General features: G+C 39.8%; 1 protein-coding gene across 2 annotated transcripts in view; it reads right to left on the bottom strand.

The window, feature by feature from the left end:
- CPQ (carboxypeptidase Q) overlaps window positions 1-18,878 on the bottom strand; it is a 243,225-nt gene extending 224,347 nt beyond the window's left edge. For both annotated transcript variants that reach the window (XM_089518924.1, XM_089518925.1), the window contains exon 1: window positions 18,730-18,878. The gene's annotated coding sequence lies outside the window, so the exon portion shown is untranslated. The remainder of the gene's footprint in view (window positions 1-18,729) is intronic.
- Between the last annotated feature and the right edge of the window lie 424 nt (window positions 18,879-19,302).

The following is a 19,302-nucleotide window of genomic DNA, read 5'->3' as shown; positions in this document are numbered from 1 at the left end:
GCACAAGTGAATAAAATCTGAGTAATGTTTCTAGTTTTATATGGCAGAATTTCTTCAAATCCTATCTGACTTATACAGATCAAAAAGAGCGCAGATCACTCATAATACAGAACAGGAAACATAGAAAAGAAACAATAGGCTAAGGTTAATAACCACTTAATTGCCCCCAAAGTCTCCTAAATCTGTGAATAATCTAATCATTTCCTATGTGTTTGATTTTCCTCCAAGGAATACAGGAAATCACATACCTAGGAATACATGAGGTGGCTTGGATAACATCGGATTAGACTTTTAAGGCCCCAGGGTAAAAAGAAAGAAACTTGCATACTACACAGGGGAGTCTGATACAGTTAGTAGCATCCAGCAGTAAGTTTGTTATGACAGCTGTGGAATAAGTTGGCTCAGAGGTTAGCTGAATGTGCAATATAAGAGGAATTACGGTTGCTTTTTTAAAGTTATGGAGTTGTTTCCTTTCATGAAAAGAGCGCAGCAAAGGCTAAAAATGTAAGAAACTGAGACATTTTTTTCAAAAAGGATTGCTCTTCTAGTTTGCCAGGAGTTATCTTTTAGAGTTTTGAGGCCTCCAAGCTGTGCTCTGCTATTCAATACATTGCAATGGACTTTGCACTGGTAGATTAAGCCCTTCAGGAATTCCCAAAGTAAATTAAATATAAAGTGGGGCCTCATTATCCACGGACTTGCCATCTGCGGATTTGAGCATCCACGAACAGCAACACCCATTGTAGACAAAAATGTACGAAGACTTGCACACCTGCTCTTGACAAACAACATTCCAAGGATTAGGTTGTGATAAATCAAAGAAGTCAAATTGCTCAAGAGAACTGCCAGGCATGTTGTCAGATCTCAGGGCCTGGCTCTGAGTGTCCAGTTTTCATGGGCCCATCTCCAGGTGGTAAACAAAGGTGCAAATTTTCCAGTTATGGTGGACTCAGCTTCAGGCAAAAGGAAAGACATGTGAACAAATTTCTTGCTCAACTATTAAAGCAGCATATTGCTACAATTTACAAGTTGATTTCTTGCTGCAATTTGCAAGGAGTTTCTACTTAGCTTCCTCCTTCCTCTGGTCATTATAGCACCAAGACTCACTCTTTGCTCTACACCTACCTTCTGGCTAGAAACAAGCAGGTAAGATTATATGTTCTTTACCCTGACTCCCTAAGTGAGAAGGAATAATCCCTTCATTTCACCTTGCTCTGCAAGCATCCCCTTTAGCTAAGATTTCGGTCTTAATTTCCAAATAAATTTTCAAATATTCTCTCTAGATATGTGTGAATAACAAACTATGAGTAAATGTGGTTGGTAATGCATAATGTTTAATGACATCTCTAGAAGTTGTCCATGGGTCTTAGGTTGCATAATGCTTAATGTAATCTCTAGGAGTTGTCCATGGCTCTCAGGTTTTGGCCCTCAAACCTCAGGACCTAGAATGCTCCCAAAACAGTAAGTATAAGATGCTTTTTTTAAAAAAAGTGCTTAATGTTTTGTTTCACCAGGTGTTTGCTTTGATCCAGTCTCACCTCAGAACCAAAACTAATTTGATAGAATATTAGTAACACAGCTTTAGTATTTACCAAACTAATACTAAAAAACACCCCAATAGCAAAAGGCTATCAAGAAACTTAATTAACACGGATCTAACCTGGATCATGCAAGCCTCTGGACTGAAAGTTGTAATGTGATCTTCCTAAGTTTTTTGGAACAGCAGTGAGTAGGGAACTGTCACATTATCTGTCAGCCTCTTGTGCCGGCTTCTCTGCCAGCCCTGTGGAATTCTGGAAACTGAATACAATCAGACTGTCAAATCTCAGAGCAGTTACAAAGGCATTTCTTGGACACCCTCAAGCAGCATTCCAGCAGGGAAGATCCTGTGCAGTTCCGCTGAGGATAATGAACACTGAATATTGCTGGGAAGCTGTTCTTGAAACTGCAAACATCCCTTTAATGCAATTTACTGGTTTTTAATTTGTCAGTTGAATGCTTGAATAACTTCTTTTTACATTTTCTTTCTGAATGGTTAAACACTTATTTTTAAAGTGCTGGTTGATAGTTTTAATTCATATTTATAGATTCCCAGGACCAAGTCTGGTTAGTGCACAAACCTGGCACCAATCTCCATAAAAACCATCCTAATTTTTCCAACGTTGTAATGTATACACCACTTCTGTTTATTTAAGGAGAACTCACTTCTGTGCAGTCAGTTTAGAATAGCAGTGTTAAGACAATTAAGCTTTTTTTAAAAAAATTATTGATCCAGCAATACTAGGAACAAGTTTGCCAATTTTATTATTATAACATGGTTTTCACTGCTGTATATCTGCAGTACTACAGAGAAATACTTGGTTTCCACATTGTATTTTTGAAACACAATAGTGTTTCCAGACATCATTCCTAGGTTGTAAAAACACTTAATCTATAACAAGAGTTTTAGGGCTGTGTTCATATTATGTGTATGTGATATGGCCCAAGGAACACATAAAGCTATGTTTCTGAGGACAGTGTAAGACTTACTAAACCACTTCTTCCATGAAGAATCAATAATGAGCGAACTAATACACCTCACAAATGTAGAGAAAGGAAAGAGTACTTTGAACTACTACTTCTTCATATTTCTGTAACAGGTTCTGTTACATAAGTTCTGTTACATATATTGTTATATAACAACCTAACATAACTTATTGACAGGGATACTGAGACCAGTGTAGATGGACTGGGTCATGACAGCAAAGTAATGAACATTTGTGACAGTGGTTCTTTGTTCTGGTTGGACAACTCCCATTCCTTCTTATGGGAAGTCCTTGCAAATGTGTTAAAAACAGAACTGAAAGTGTTTGTTTTCTGCTCACTACAGAGCTTGGGGAACTTAATTCCCACTAAGCGAAATACAGTATTTGCTCATTTGTTAAATTCTGTTTTTCATTTGGATGACATGCTATAAGCAATTATAGTCAATGCTTAATGTATCATGCATAATGACATCACCAGGGCCACCTCCCTGTGACATCAGTGGATCCAAGACATCACTGGAGCTAGACTCAGGTTTTGGCCCTGAAATGTCAGAGCCTGGGATGCTTCTGACCTGGCAACTGTAATGGCAAAGGATTGGCTCAAGGGAACCTAGCTCAGGTTTATTCTGATCAGATCAACTTGTATATTAAAAGGCTACAACGGGTGATTCCCTTTGAAGAGAGATTCAAGTTTGAAACTCATAAGCATTGGACACGTTGTTTTTGGGAAACTTCTCCAAGTAATAAAGAAGTTTTCCAAGCTGTGCTTTTGATGGCTTGATATCATGACTTTCCTGGAGGAGAGGGGGATGAGTAAGAGGACAAGAAAAGAGAAAGAAAGAGATGAGGGAGGAGAATGGAAGACGTTTAGCTAAATAATGCATGGATTGGGGAAGAAAGAGAAACAGGATAGGAAAGAGGAAGAGAAAAGTGAAATAAAAACTTTTAAAAAGAGAAATGTATCAAGTGCCTAAGCAGAGCTGAAGAAAACAACATTCAGACCAATCCTTTTTCTCCGATCCATGCCATCCATACACACACCTCAGACCAAGAAAGGAAATGGTATTGCAGCTCCATTCATTTACAGTAGGTTGAAGATGTTGGGAACAGAACAGGGAAAATTAACCTTAATATAGAAAAACCACAAAACAGTAGTCTTGTGTTACCATATTCAGTGATTCCTGAAGCAGTGGATACTGAGGCATTCAATATTTCCCCATGCTGATCCACTTTATTTTCTTCTCATTAAGCTCCGGTACTAGCCAAGGGTTGAGAAACTTTGAAAGGAAGAGAAGAAACCAGGAACCATAACCATAGCCCCACCTCACAGTTTATATTTCTGCTCTGACAGAATGTAGGAATGAATTGTTTGGGAAGAAACAAAGGTTATTATATAGATAAATGTTTTTAATTATTTGGCCAAACATGGTCATCACTTAAAACTGAATGTCACAGATATTTATGGTATAGGAAAATGGCTATTCATAAAGATTTTGTAAACAATCCTTTCAGGAAAGCATTGATGGAAATCTGGAATGTGGTTAAGGGAAAATTTTATTTTAAAATGCCTGGATGGGTATCTACCCATGAAGCATTCGCAAACAGGTGGGATACAGGCGAAGATTGGCTGAGGTATGAAAATTTAATTAAATCTACTGAAACCCAAAATATAATCATAAAAACCAGAGAAGAGATATTGATGGAAGGAAGATATGTAAATTGGTTTACATATTATCAAATTAAGAAAAGATTAGTGGAAGATATGGAAACTCCAGGAATTGAATTAAAGCTGACAAATTTAGATAAAATAATTTTTGATGAGGGAGGAAAAAAAATCTCTAAATATTATAATTTGTTTAGGGAAAGGGAATATGAAAAAGAACCTGTGAAACAATTTATGATAGATTGGGCTAAGGATTTGGGGAGAGAAATACCATTGGACGCCTGGGAATTGGCATGGAAAAGAACTAAAGCTTTTACTAGCTGTCAGGACTTAAAAGAGAACTTCCTAAAAGTTAGTAATAGGTGGTACTATACCCCAGCTAGAATAAAGAAGATGTTTAAAAAAGATAGTGATCTTTGCTGGAGATGCCATAAAGAAAAGGGCACAACAATCCACATGTGGTGGAAGTGCGAAAAGATTAAAGAATTTTGGAACGAAATTCACTCTATAATGCAAAAAATCTTAGGTATAACATATAAGAAAAGACCAAAAGTTTATCTTCTAAATATGACTTACTATTTGGATTCAGAGGATGAAAGGAGGGTATGGAAGTTTTTTTTGTATATGACAACATTGGCTAGATTGATACTGGCCAAACACTGGAAAAGTGAAGAAAAATTGCAAATTGAGGACTGGTTAACAAAGCTAAGTGACATAAGACAAATGGATTTACTTACATGTAAACTGAGTGATGAGAAGAAGAAAAATATTGACAAGGAATGGGAACGGGTAGCTGTATTCCTACAAACAAGATGGGGTCTGGATGAAAACCTGGCAAGATGGATTGTATAATAATGTATTTAACTTGAGGATATGGGAGTTAATTTGTGGATTACACGGGAGGAAAATAATCCAGGTATATGATATTAAATGATCGTAGTTCTAAACGGGATTATCTGGACAAATATCTTTGGGGATTTTAAAGAGTTATGCACAATGTTAAGTAAGTTGACTTGGGGCATTACTTGAGTTTGTTATGTTATGTTTTGACTTGATTGAAAATTCCCCATTTGTGAAAAGGAATTGTGTATTGTTTATAGGCAAGAAGCAGTAAGAAAGCAGGAGATCAACACAAAGAAATTTTATTTTTTATGAAGACAGGAAGAATTGACGCCAAAAACATCGGGTGGAAATGTTATAAGTTTTTCATTTACATTGTACTATATAAAATCGTGTAAATCAGCGTAATTGTGGATGGATGTGATGGTAAAATTTAATAAAGAAATATCTATAATATAACTGGGGGGAAAAAATAAAACTGAATGCCAGCTAATGCATTTGGCTATAATGTACTGTATTTCTAAAATTCTTTTTATATCTGTATCATACTTTACAGCATTTTTCATAACACAGTAATTTAAATGGTAACAATGCAACAGGACAGAAGCCAAAGCATTCACAAGATTGTTTAAGCAGAGTAAGCTTTCATTCAAGTGGAAACATTTCACTTAGAGAAAACTATCACTTTAAGAGTTGTTCCATTAACCACCATTGACCTTTGTAATGGGATGTTATTTTTAGTTTTGTATCGTTTTGTTAGTAATTGCTGATGCGGTGACTTTGGAATGATCTGTATGCCGCAATGTAGGCTATAAATATTTTAAATAAATAATATGTACTAACTAGCAACTCTTCTTGCTAAAGAATGCAGCATGAACTCTATATTTTACTGCCTCTTCTACTGTATTGTTTCTTGCTTGGCAGAGGGAGTAGTTTACATCAAAATGTATAGTTGAATGTCAGTCAAGCAGTTGTGCATTTCTTATCCTTACTGGAAAATGTTGAGCACATGGGTTAATTCACAGCTGAATTCTGTGCATATTTATTAGATTTTTGGAAATAAACTTTTTTGGACTGTAGCTTCTGGAGCCCTGTGGTTAGTAACAGCACCGACTGGAGGATTCTGGGAGTGATAGTCCAAAAAAGTAACAACCCCAAACTCTGAGAATGTGATGAGAAATTCAGGAGCTAGTAGTTTTTCTAAACCATTGGATAGATGGTAGGTTTCCCTTTTCCAATTCCCCTGTACATATGGCAGAGTGACAATTGCCAGCTGTCTCAAAGTTATGAGGTGACATAATTTGAATTGCATTCTATTGTGTTACAAGATCTTTCCCCCTTCTCATCGACACAGAAGCATATGCTATTTAGGCTAAGCACTAGGAGGCCTAAAGCAGGTATTTTATTTCAACCACATGGTTCATGCATTCAAAATACCTGTCTGTATATTTGACTGACTATTAAGTAAATCATCCAGATGTATTTACACAGCAGGGAACAATGTGGCAACTATGCAATGAATTTATAGACCATCTCTGATCCTCAACACCACATTCCTCTTCCTTTATAGTCTGGTGTTCAACCATCCTGTGATCATGAGATCCTGGGTCTCGGGGGCTTTAACTCTTTTTGCCTGTAAGCTGGACACATACATTGAGATCAACAATTTAATTCTCAGAAGCTTGAGAGAAAACACACTTAAATTTATATGGGGTCAACAACTTTACTATGGCTAAAGCATTGAAAAAATCATGACAATAGTAAGGACTGAGATGAATATGTCAGCCACAGATGCTAGCGAAACGTCAGGAAGAAAATTTTCTAGAACATGGCCATATAGCCCGAAAAACCCACAAAAAACCAGTGGGGAAAGAATACATTACTACAAAAATTGTACGACAGTAATCAGCCATCAATATGCAAGCAGATATATTCCTTCTACAGATATGTTGTATCATACTCTCCAATATTTCACCTATGAAAACCAGGAAGCGTATGCCCAAGCAATATCAGAATGTAGTCAAGATGGCAAAAGTTATGAGGAAGACCACACCACACAGGCTAGGAGAGGCCACAGCAGTTTGCTTTTGCCTGAGTTTACGAGGAAGGGTAAGAGTCCACCCACTCCTAGCTTCTCCCCCATGATGCAAACTATTTTTGGATTTTGAACTCAGTTTGCAGCAGCTGAAGTAAGCCAAGTAAAGGGGGGGAAGTAGTTAAGGAGAAACAGGAATATTTCAAAAGCAGAAAATGTGAGATGACAGAGGATTAATTAGGACTGTCCCTGCAAAATATGGTTAAGGATGTTCAAAATACTGTTTAGGATACAGACTTCTATGTGTCTACTCAAAACCAAGTTTGAGTTCAATGGGGCTCATTTCCCATGTAAGTGGCTGTGGCATTCAACTTGTAATCTCATTTTTCTAGAGTTTCCTTTCATGTATTTCAAGCATTCTTTTATCCTCGCTATCAAGGATGGAAAATTCACTAGGCAATTTTAGTAGAGTGCAAGGTTATACATACTTTCTTGGGAACAAGTGCAATTGAAATCAGAGGCACAATGAACTCAAAAGAGTGGGCCTTCTCAACATGTGTATATGCGTATGTTCTCCTTATTCAACTCCTTGTGAAGTTTTTTTGGGGAGGGGCTGCGTCACCTATAATCATAACTTGGAGATGAACTGTGGTTTTTCCTCATTGTTTCAAAGAGCAATGGGAAAGATTGATGCTCTCATTCTAACCCATTTTAATTACTGTGAAAACACTCTGTGTTAATTAACACAGTTGAAGATCCTTGTCAAGCAAGATACGCGAAATACAGGGGAGTGCACCTGCAAAGAGATTCAAATCTACACAATTTTCTGGAATAAGCCATTTGCTCAGTTCAGCTCAGAGAAAGCTAATTCTGACCTAACACATTTGAGCAATCAGAAAAGGTCACAATTATTCCCCTGGGTGCACGGAACAGAATGGTTTTCCACAATGATCATTAGATCTACAGTGGGTCACAACCTCCTCTTAAACCTTACAGCCCTACTAAATGAATGGCCTGACTTCTTCTCCAAGACAGCCAGAAGAAATAATAATGGAAAGGCCTAATGTACTTTCCCAGCTTTTTCCTGTGAGAAGCTAATGGATGGAGCCATCCAGGTGGATAAAGCTCTTAATGTTTATCCAGTTCTATTTTTCCCCAGCCCATATTAGACCCAAACTCTGCAACATTAACTCAGATGTGGCAGCTGTGGGCATTAGGATTAGCAACAATATCTTCTGCCGAATATCTTCTGCCGAAATAATTCTCTTCTGCCAACTAATCTCAGCAGTCTGCTGGCAGAACTGCTCTGCTGGCTATGATTTGTTGGGAGAAAGGCCAAAAAGGGTGGGGCAGAGAGGTTTTGAGTCAGTGAGACCAGCTGCACTAAAATGGATCCAAACTTTTTCTAGTCGTGGGACACAGCCAAAAAACAAAGTTAGGATTGGCGTACAGTAGTCTTAAGTAACTTCCAGCATCTATAACCTAGGATAGCTGTGGATTCAAGCATGGATATTGCATAAGTTTAGCTGGCACTCTGCCACCTTTGCCAATACAGTCTAGTGCACACCCATTGAGACGTACATCTCATTAAGCTCAGTGAGACACTCTTGAGTAGGTGACTATGGGTTTCCAGCCTTACAGATGCATTATCTGGAAGAAGTCCAGATAAGGCAGAACCATTCCTCTGCAACTGTAGAGGAGTCATTTGCCTTGGTGGCTGTAATATGATCACCACAAAAGTTCTGCAGATTCAGCCAGTGGAAGGCATCAAAATGGCAAGAGCAGAGCAGATGAGAGTTAGCTATGGGGCCACCAGAGCCAAGGCCCTGTCATTCCATCAGGCCTATCCTTAAGATACAGAGCCCTCCATCTGTCCATCTGCCTCGGTCCAGGCCTCAGAGGGAGAGAAGACTGATGGACCTGATCCCCTTCCCCCCCACCATTCCATTCTCCTTTTGTGTCGTGTCTTCTTAGAGTGTAAGCCTGAAGGCAGAGAACCGTCTAATTAAAAGATTTTATGTACAGTGCTGTGTAAATTTACAGCACTATTTAAATAAAGCTTAATAATAATAATAATAATAATAATAATAATAATAATAATTCTCGAGAGGCCCTGTGAGCTGGACCCTCACCTCCACCCAGAGCTTGGAAATAACTCATTGGAAATAAACTTTTACTTGAATTTAAGTCTTTTTTGCAATAACAAAAACATATCTATTCTATTACAGGTTACCTTAGTGAAGGATAATTTCATTCTTTTTTCAATGTAACTAACTCCTGTAGTTACTTTTGCAGTTATAGGAGTTGACTGGATTAAATGGCAGACTGTTACTTAGTTCAATCACTCACTTGCATTGCACCCTGCATGACTGCTTCATGGATACTGACCTGATAAGGAAGTGGACAGGGACAGAATGGCCTGGAATGGCAGTTTGTTGCATGTGTGCTTGTGTGCCTACATGCATATGTGCGTGCTTATGTTTTTAGGTAGTTTACCTGAGTTACTTTTGTGGATCAGGAAAGCAAAATGTTCCTTTCAAAAGTCATAGTTGTAACTAATTATGGAAGAGGGCTTGAAATGTAACTAATTGTTTTTAAGGCAGTTCGCTAAGCTCTGCCTACAGCAGCCTGGAGCTGACATAACTATACAGTGGGCCCTTGACATCTGCTGGAGTTTGGTTCAGGACCCTTGGGGATACCAAAATCCATGGATGCTCAAGTCCCATTACGTACAATGGCATTTTAATAATAATAATAAATTTTATTTATATCTCCCGCTTCTCCCTTCGGATCGAAGCGGGATTACTACAGTAAAAACATCATAAAATACATATAAAATATATCAATCAAAAATAAAAAGGAGATTTTTATTGCTCACAGTCGTAAGAATCAAGTCATCATATTCAGATGTTCAAAATCAGAATAGAGGAGATCCGTTGGATAGGCCCGCCGGAAGAAGGCTTCCAAAGAAGGTATCAGACGGATCTCTTCCACTAAGTTGTTCCAAAGTCTAGGGGCCATTGCAGAAAACGTTTTACAAGAGGTGGTTTTCAACCTGGTTTTGGGGTGTTCTAATATTTTTGTGCCAGATGTCCTGAGAGTGCGGGGCGGATTGTGTAGGGAGAGGCGTTCTCTCAAGTAACTCGGGCCCAGGCCATGTAGGGCTTTATAGGTAATAACCAACACATTGCATTGCGCCCGGAAGCTAATCGCAGCCAATATAGAGATTTCAACACCGGTGTAATATGCTCTGATCTCAGTGTCCTGGTGATCAGTCTGGCTGCAGCATTCTGAATCAATTGGAGCTTCCGAATTTGGTACAAAGGTAGCCCCATGTAGAGTGCATTACAGAAATCTATTTAGTCAAATGGTGCCCCTTAAATAAAATGGCAAATCAAGCTTTGCTTTTTCGCATTTATATATATTAAAAAGATTTTTTAGCCAGGGGTGGGTGAATCCGTGGATAAAGAATCCGTGGATATGGTGGGCCAGCTGCATTGTCTCCTTTTGAAACTAATGAGAAGGAAATGGAGGAGAAGCAGAAGTGGATGATGGCCTCTCCTTCTCGGGAGGCTTTTAAACAGAGGTTAGATTACTACTTCCCAGGGGTGCTTTAACATTGGCTTCCTACCCTGTTGGAAGGTTGGACTAGGTGGATCTTGGGAGTCTATGATTCCCTCAGCAAAAACCATGGGAGGGGCAGCTGAATAGAAAAAAGATAAAACCACCCTAATTCTTCTCCATGTGCCCTGGGTGGTATGAGCTGGCAGTGCTTTTGAAGTGGTGGATCACGAGTTCAGGCTTAGAAACAAACAAATGGCCAACACAAGCCTTTCAGAACTGGTGAGATATGTTCCCAAGAGACTGTCCCAATTAGAATCTTAGCAGCTGCATTTTCATTTTATAAACATGAAAATGCTTTTCTATTAAATATATTGAATTACAATGCATCCCTGATGATGTAAATTGTTCTTTATTCCAACTGCCAAACTATTAATTCATGCCACTGTTTTGTTTGTTCTGCATCACCTTAATTCATGATTCTTCAATAATATGATACAATAGCTGTTGAGAATGCTACATTCAAGCCATAAATCTTAGAGGATGATTAAGCTTTCTGATATTATACCGTACCAAGATTTCACACACTACCTTGGCAGAAAATGCTAGATTTGAGCAATCTCTGCATATTCCAAATACATGCTTAATCTTTCCTATTATTGCCAGATTAAAACACACACTGAAGTCTTTCAAATGCCGAGGTAGACAAATTGTGTTTCATGTCATTATTGGTTTTATTGGCCAGTGGGCAAAACAGGGTTCATGTCAGAAACGTGCATATGATTTCAGCTTTATGTGCATCCACATGGTTGAACTCACAACAGCATGAGAATGTTACCAGCCTTCCTTATGGCGATCCTGCCATGTTTTAATTGGCATCTATCATGGCATTTCCTTAGCAAGGTTTGTTTAAATGTGGTTTTGCCACTGCCTTCCTCTGAGGCTGAGGAGTGTGCATTGCTCAAGCTGACCCAGTGAGTTTCCATGGTTGAGAGGAGATTCAAACCCTGGTCTCCAGAGTCATAGTCCAATGATCAAACCACTACACCATGCTGGCTCTCCTGCCTAAATTCATCTAAATATGTACACCGAGGTTATGTCTCCATGGATAAAAGCCAAGAGTTAGATGCTACTTTAGGGATTATTCACAGAAACAAATGTTACTTGTCCACACATATTTTAAGAACCAGAGCAATGTTACACATCTCCTGCCTCACATCCACCCACCAAAGCTCACACAGTACAGTGCTAAATTCTGGAGTGTGGGTGTTCTTCGTGACAGTCCCCAAAGCTGGATCTCAAAGGGCAGTCCAAAAATGCACACCATTATGGCAACCCACATCAACAAGCAAATTCTAGCATTTTTCATCTCCACCAGATCACTTGGGAGATCCAGGCTTACATCCTCACTATGCCATGAAATTCACTGAGTGATCTTCAGCCCTGGGCCACTCACCTTCTCCCAACCTGACATACCCCACAGAATAATGTGATGTGAGTAAAGCAGGCAGGAAAAGAGCTATCCAAGTTGCCTTGAGCTCACTAGAGGAAGATGGTATAGTATTTTATTAATAAATAAACAATACACTCATCTCCTATTGAATTCAGTGATCCTGCTCCAAATATGACTAAATTAGGAATGAACTAAATACATCTAGGCTGGTGAATCATTTTCATAGCTGTAGTGTAGATGAAAACTACCCTTTGTAAATGGTCAAAAGAAATCAGCATTAATGCATCAGCATTTTATGCTCCCCTGACATAAAAGACTTTACCAGCTCTATAATCTTCCTAAGAAACTGGCCAGCAAAAAATGGGGGGGGGGGGGGAGAGTGAAGAACTGCTACAAATTACCAACTACATTGCATGTTTTTTTGTTTTTCTCAGAAGTATTCTTATTTGTTGATTGTTTTTGACATCCACTGTAAAATCAGTGACTTTCTATAAAAACAATATACAAAATTCTACATTAGAGCCACTCCAAATGAGAAATAAAATTCTGAAACTCCCATATTTTGTTCTTGTGCAAACCAATTTTATTTTGAATATCTCCACGTTGCATTTTCTTCATTCCAAAGTATTTCCTGGGAGCTCTCAGCATTATCAAGGACTGTTCATTTACCTTCCCAGGTCAGTTTAAATTAACCTAGTATTTTCCAAAATGAAATGTATTTCACCTTGGCATCTTATTCCAGAATTAATAAACCACAGTTATTATTTCCATGGCACAGATTCTACAGAGTTTAAGCAAGAGAAAGAGAACTTTCTGCACTAAAACGGAATTATTCTAATATTTAACCAGTTTAATATTGCCAAAGCACTTTAGTATTCCTGAATAATAATAAAAAGATCCTGTAGAAATTGCAGAAAATGATTTCTGAAATGTAACCCGAGTCTAAATGTGATACACGATCAGTTGTAGAGAGTGGGGCAGAGGGAAACCCAGGATACAGACAACTTTCTGTATCCACAGATTCTTTATTCATGGATAAAAGGCTTTAAAATATTCAAAAACATATAAATTTCAAAGAGCAAGCCTGTTTTTGCAATTTTATACAAGGGACACCATTTTACTATGCCACTGTATCTAATGGGACTTGAGTATCCATGGATTATGGCATCCACGGGAGGTCATGGAACCAAACCCCAGCAGACACCAAGGGCCCACTGTATTTCACAAAAGAATTTGGATTCCACCCAGGAAATATGCAGGTAATATCAAAATAAAAAGAACTGGACATTCTCACTATTTCCAGAGACTTTTTTTTCCTTTCTGGATATTTTCCTTTCTAAGAAAATACTAGAGATTTTTCGTCATTCATCCCTTTCTGGAAGAAAGAGCAGGACTGAGGCCCAGGTGAGGGAAAGGACACTTCAGGTGAACAAGAGGATGCAAAAGCAACAGCAAGTAGGAGGAAGAGAACAAGAGAGGCAGCATCAGAAGAAGCCACAAGACTTCTGAAACCAGTAGCTGGAAACAGAGACCTGGAGCCAATTGACCCACTGTAACTTCTGCTGTCTGCAGAAGGTGGAGGAGCAGCAACAATAACATCGATATTGCCTTTACCTCCATGGCCCAGGTGAGCAGCTCTCAAAGGTTTTCGCCAGCTCCTCTGCCTCTGAGAACAACTTCACAACATGAAGCCAAACCAGTAAAATACATCTCCTGGCTGGCCCAGATTTCTGCAAGCCCCATTTCCCCATTCCTAATCATCATTTTCTTTTTCTTTTTTTAAAAAAAAGGAGGGAGGGAAGATCTGTGGCCCGAGAAGGCACATAGAAGTATGATTCACCTTAAAGGCAAAAACAAGGTTTTGAAATTGGACACAGTCACCTGATTTTTTCCTGATTTTAGTGTAGGGGGTGCACATCCAAGGGACAGAATTGGTCTCCAGACCCATCAACATTGTCCACCCCTCAGGTAGGCAATACTGAGTCTTGGTGGACACTTTTCTGATTTATTCTAAGAATTTCTTTATATCTTTCTGCCTTCTCTGTAGTGAGCCTTCCCTATATGAGGCACCTTGACTAGAAAGGCTCTGTCTGTCTCTAGGCTTTACTCATTGATCTCTGACAGTGATGACACATGGAAAGGAATTTCTGATTAAGGCGTGGAAAGTTCACAAAGGATAATGCACCAAGACATGGTCCTTCAGGCAGCCAAATCTAAAGCTACACAAGATACCGATTTTTCTCTTTCCTCTCTTTTTTCTCCATCTCCCATATACTTTTCCCCCTCCCTTCTTCACATAACAGTTAGCCTTAGAAAAGAAACATTTTAGGGGTAGTTGGGTTGGCCAGAATGCAAAAAACAGCAAAGCACAGAATCCGTCCTGGGACAACTCAAAAGACGCATGAATTTTGTATGTTATTGTTTCTTGCTTTTTGGCAAACATACCCTAGAATGGTTATTTTTAATCTTAGGATACCCAGTTTAGCCACAAACAGGAGATTCCTATACTTAAGGAAGTAGACTTTATGTCTTCATGCACTGTGAACTGATTTTCTGAGGATCATAAGGTAAAGCAACCTGATTTGACTTAATTTGATATCATTCCCTGTTCCAACAGTTATGGCTGCATCCACACTGCAGAAATCATTCAATTTCACATCACTTTAACTGTCATGGTTCAATGTAACTATCCACAGCCTGAAAATATTGAAGAATATACATCAAGTCAAAAAAGCAAACCTTGATTTTGCCATTTTATATACGGGACACCATTTTACTAAGCCACAGAATCCTTAGTAATGCCTTTTTGGACTAATATTACTCACAAATTGTAATTCCTGTATATCACTCAATCTAGTGGCAAGAGTTGTGACATAAAAGGAAGGAGCACATTTAAAATTACCGTATATACTCGACTATAAGTCGACCTCATGTGTAAGTCGAGGGCAAGTTTTGGGGATGAAATTATGGATTTTGATATGACCCATGGCTAAGTCGAGGGTAAAATTTGGGAGTATACAGCAAAGGAAGTAAAGGATGGAGCAAAGCAAAACGATGTCAAAGAACTTACAAAATTCTAGCAGACATAGCTCTTTTGTGCTAACTCTTAAGGCTTGATGGATGAGAAAGTAGAGGGAACCGGGGCTTCCAAGACATACTATACTCTTGCTTTTTACCAGGGGATGATTCTTTCTTTTATTTAAGAGTTAAGATACAGTACTTGCACTGATCTGTGGATAAGTTGACTCAGGTTTTTTTGGATCAATTTTTTAACCTAAATTCTAGACTTATACATAAGTATATACAGTATACCCCTAAATGACAATATCATACGCACAGCCTAAACATGCTTACATTGGGTAAAGTAAACATTTGGTAAGATTTGATGTTTTTAAAGAAAATTTTAAAAGGAACACAATAATAACAACATACAGTAATAGAAGCGATGGGTTTTGGTATCCATGGGGAGTCCTGGAACCAAGCCCTAGTGGATAACAAGGGCCCACTTTAATTTAATTTATGTCCTGAAATGGACCAGCAAAAAGTCATTTAAATAATGTGAGCATCCCTAAATCTTATGGTAAGAGCAAGTTGAAACTCAAACAAGAAAAAGGAAAACATTGGGAGGGGGAGCACACAACATGAAGCCAAACCAATACGATACAAACATTCCCAATCCTCTCTGTACACTATATAAATAATCTATAAGCTGTTTGGGAGATGAATTGCAGCTTGCAAAATGCATTTCATTCCTCCGACTAGCACTCCCTCAGTGGTGTTTGCTACCAACCTTTTTGTTCCACTCAAAGGACTGATACAATAATAATAATTTAAAATGAATGTTTACATTGTTTTTTAATGTTGTTGCTAGTTTAATTACCTTTTGATGATAATATTCGGAATGGTTTTATCTGCGACCGCACCAATTTGTCCACATTTAAAAGCTCAACAAATATAAAGCTTTACTCCTTGTTTTAGGAGTATAGCTAGGAAGGGGCAAAATGAGGGCACTGTCCGCCCCCCATAACAATTATGCTCCCCACCCATGAAATTTTCTACAGCCCCTAAATTTCTAGCATTGCTGTAACTTAATCTGAGCATTTAGAAATACAGTGAGCCCTTAGTATTTGCTGGGGTTTGGTTCTAGGACCCCCCACCCACCCCAATTGATACCAAAATCCATGGATTCTCAAGTCCCATTAAATACCATGGAGTAATGAAATGGTGTCCCTTATATAAAATGGCAAAATGAAGGTTTGCTATTTGGAATGTATGTATTTTTAAAAATATTTTCAAGCTGTGAATGCTTGAACCCATGTATAAAAAAATCCATGGATATGGAGGGCCAACTGTAGAGTTAATTCTCCACATTTGCAGCTTTGACTTTGCGGCTTTGATTAATGTGTCCTCTCTAGGAATCGCTAGGTCCTTCAGAGAAATTCTGCTGGACATTGACCATAGAGTTGGGCTGGTGGACCTAGATATTCCTAGAGGAAACCACTTTTCTGGGCATTTGTAAGTCCTGAAACATAATTCTATGGTCAAATTCTGGCAGATATTGGCCACAGAGTTCTGTTGGGGGACCTAGAGATTCCTAGAGAGGTGTTCTCTCAGATTAAAGGAAGTAGTGTTTTTTTTATTAGTGTGTTTTTTCCACTTTTCTAATGTGGAAGGCTTAGTGTGCAGTTCAGACATCCAAAGAAGCAAAACACACTACAGAAATAATCCAGTTTTAGACAGCTTTAACTACTCTGGCTCAGTGCTGGTAAATCCTGGGAATTGTAGTTTATTGTGGCACCAGAGCTCTCTGACAGAGAAGGCTAAATGTCTCACAAAACTACAGTTCCCAGAATCCCCTAACATTGAGTCAGGGCAGTTGAAGCGGTCTTAAATGGGATTATTTCTGCAGTGTGTTTTGGACCAAAGTTACCAAGGGAGTGCAACTACAGCAAATATGAACATTCTGGATGTGGAGGATTTACAACGTCTCATTCTTTGCCATTCTAGAAATTTGAAAAATGATTTGGGGGGGGGGGGGGGCAGAATTCTTTATTTGGAGGCATTGTTTTCTTGTTGTCCCCTATAGCTACCTTCCTGCCTTATGAACCCCGTATTAAGCGGCAGTTCGGCCAAAGAAACCTGTAACTCTTATTTATACAGCAACAACTTATTCATTAACCTGTTTCATTTCATTAACCACCAAGGCAATGGCAATGGCTCAAAATGATTATTATAAATGTCTTCCAGAGCTACAATTCCCAGAATTCCATAGCATGGAGCCACAGCAGTTAAAGTGGTGCCAAACTGGATTATTTTGGTAGTGCAGATCCAGACTAAATAATAAAAAATCTCATCTTGGTTTGTAAACCCACTTGAATTGTGAAAATAGGATGAAAATTTTGCAGGGAAAGGAGGGGGGATATAAATAATGCCAATCGTCTTCTTCATCTAGATCAACGGCTCTCAACTGGAAGAGCCCCTTTCACACCACCAAGTTAGAGCAGTATCATTCCACATTAACCACCATGGCAACCTCCTGTGGAATCTGGGATTTGTAGTTCCATGAGGCAGGTCTGTCTGGAGTTCCATGGCAGAGAATCCTCAATATCCCTCTCCAAACTGGAAACGAAGAGCCGGCGTGGCATAGTGATTTGAGTTTTGGACTGGGAGACCCGGGTTCGAATCCTCCATTCGGCTATGTAAACCCACCTTGGGCCAGTCACTCTCTCTCAGCCTCAAGGCAAAACAAGGGGAGCAAAAACTGCCAAGCAAACATCTTGACAGATTGGCCATAGGAAATGACTTGAAAGAACTCAAGGAATTTCCATTTCTCGTCCTCCATTTTGAGCATGACAAAGAAGCATGCATTGGCATTTTTCTGTGAGTGTCCTCCATTTTGCCATGCTTCCTTTGAAGTAAGGTCACCCATTACGAATATTATTATATTATTATCCATTAGGTTTCCATGGCGTGGAGGGGAATCAAACCCTTGACCTCCAGAGCCTTAGTCCAACGCTCAAACCACTACGCCACTGGCTAGGCGCTTTCTATGGGGAACCCCAACCCATCACCTTCCGGGCGGCTGGTTTGAGTCTGACAGCCCACCTCACATGTGCGCACGCGCAGCTTCCGACTCTGCGCCTACTATGAGGAACTCCAGCCCTCTAGTCTGCTGGTTTCCACAGCCCACCTCAAATGTACGCATGCGTAGCTTCTGACTCGGCGCCTGCAACGAGGAACTCCAACCCTCTAGTCCGCTGGATTCACAGCCCACCTTGGATGTACGCATGCGCACCCTCTGGCTGGGCACAGAAACCCCAACCCACCACCCCTGGAGACGGCTGGATTCACAGCCCACCTCAGATGTACGCATGCGCAGCCTCCAGCTGGGTACCTAGTATGAGGAACCCCAACCCCCTCGTCCGCTGGATTCACAGCCCACCTTAGATGTACGCATGCGCAGCCTAATATAAGGAATCCCCCCAACCCACCACTTTCAAGACCCCTGGCTGGATCTCAGAAGTACGCATGTGCAGTCTCGCCCCACCACCACTTTAGCGGTCTTTGAGCTCAGGAGCTGCGCAGGCGCATTTCTTCCTGCTGCCCCTCTTTCTCCCCTCCCCCCGCCCACCGAATGTCGTCTCGCGCGCACCTGTCCTCGAGAGCGGGCGGTTGGCGGGAAAAACCGTTGGTCGCGCGTTCTGACGGCCTTTTCTGAGGGGAACTGTTTCTCCTCAGGCGCCAGGCCCTTTCGCTCCTCTCCCTGTTTCTGCTGCTCTCTCAGCCTCACCTGAGAGGCTTTACTTCCTTCCCTCTTGACTCCCCAATGAACCCAGACGGGCTTGAGTTGCCACAGCGCTGAGGAAGGCCGTGGTCCGTTACCTCCTTAGTTTGTCTGGGGTTTTGCAAGAGAGGAGGAAGTTGATAATAAACAAGAAATAAAAGCTTTATTTTTACCCCGCCTCTCCGTTAAAAAGACAATCGAGGCGGCTTACAGTTAAGAAGAATCCATACAATACGCGATATACACAATATCCCAATTATTCCCTCCCTCCCCTGAAGCATCAATTAAACACATTGACCAATTAAAATTGTTTGAGCGGTGTGTGTGGAGGATTTCCCCCCTCGCTTTTCTTTTTTAATAAAGCTTCCAGAATTAAAAAGGTCTCAGGATTTCAAAGATGCTGACTTTGGCTCTTCTGGGTATTTTAGACTTCAACTCCCA

This window comes from Sceloporus occidentalis, unplaced genomic scaffold (genome assembly GCF_023333645.1).
Source record: "Sceloporus occidentalis isolate IW3139 unplaced genomic scaffold, rSceOcc1.0.p SCAF_3, whole genome shotgun sequence".
In the NCBI taxonomy this organism is placed as follows: domain Eukaryota; kingdom Metazoa; phylum Chordata; class Lepidosauria; order Squamata; family Phrynosomatidae; genus Sceloporus; species Sceloporus occidentalis.
The sequence above is the reverse complement of the archived record's forward strand: the minus strand, read 5'-3'. Positions and strand labels throughout refer to the sequence as shown.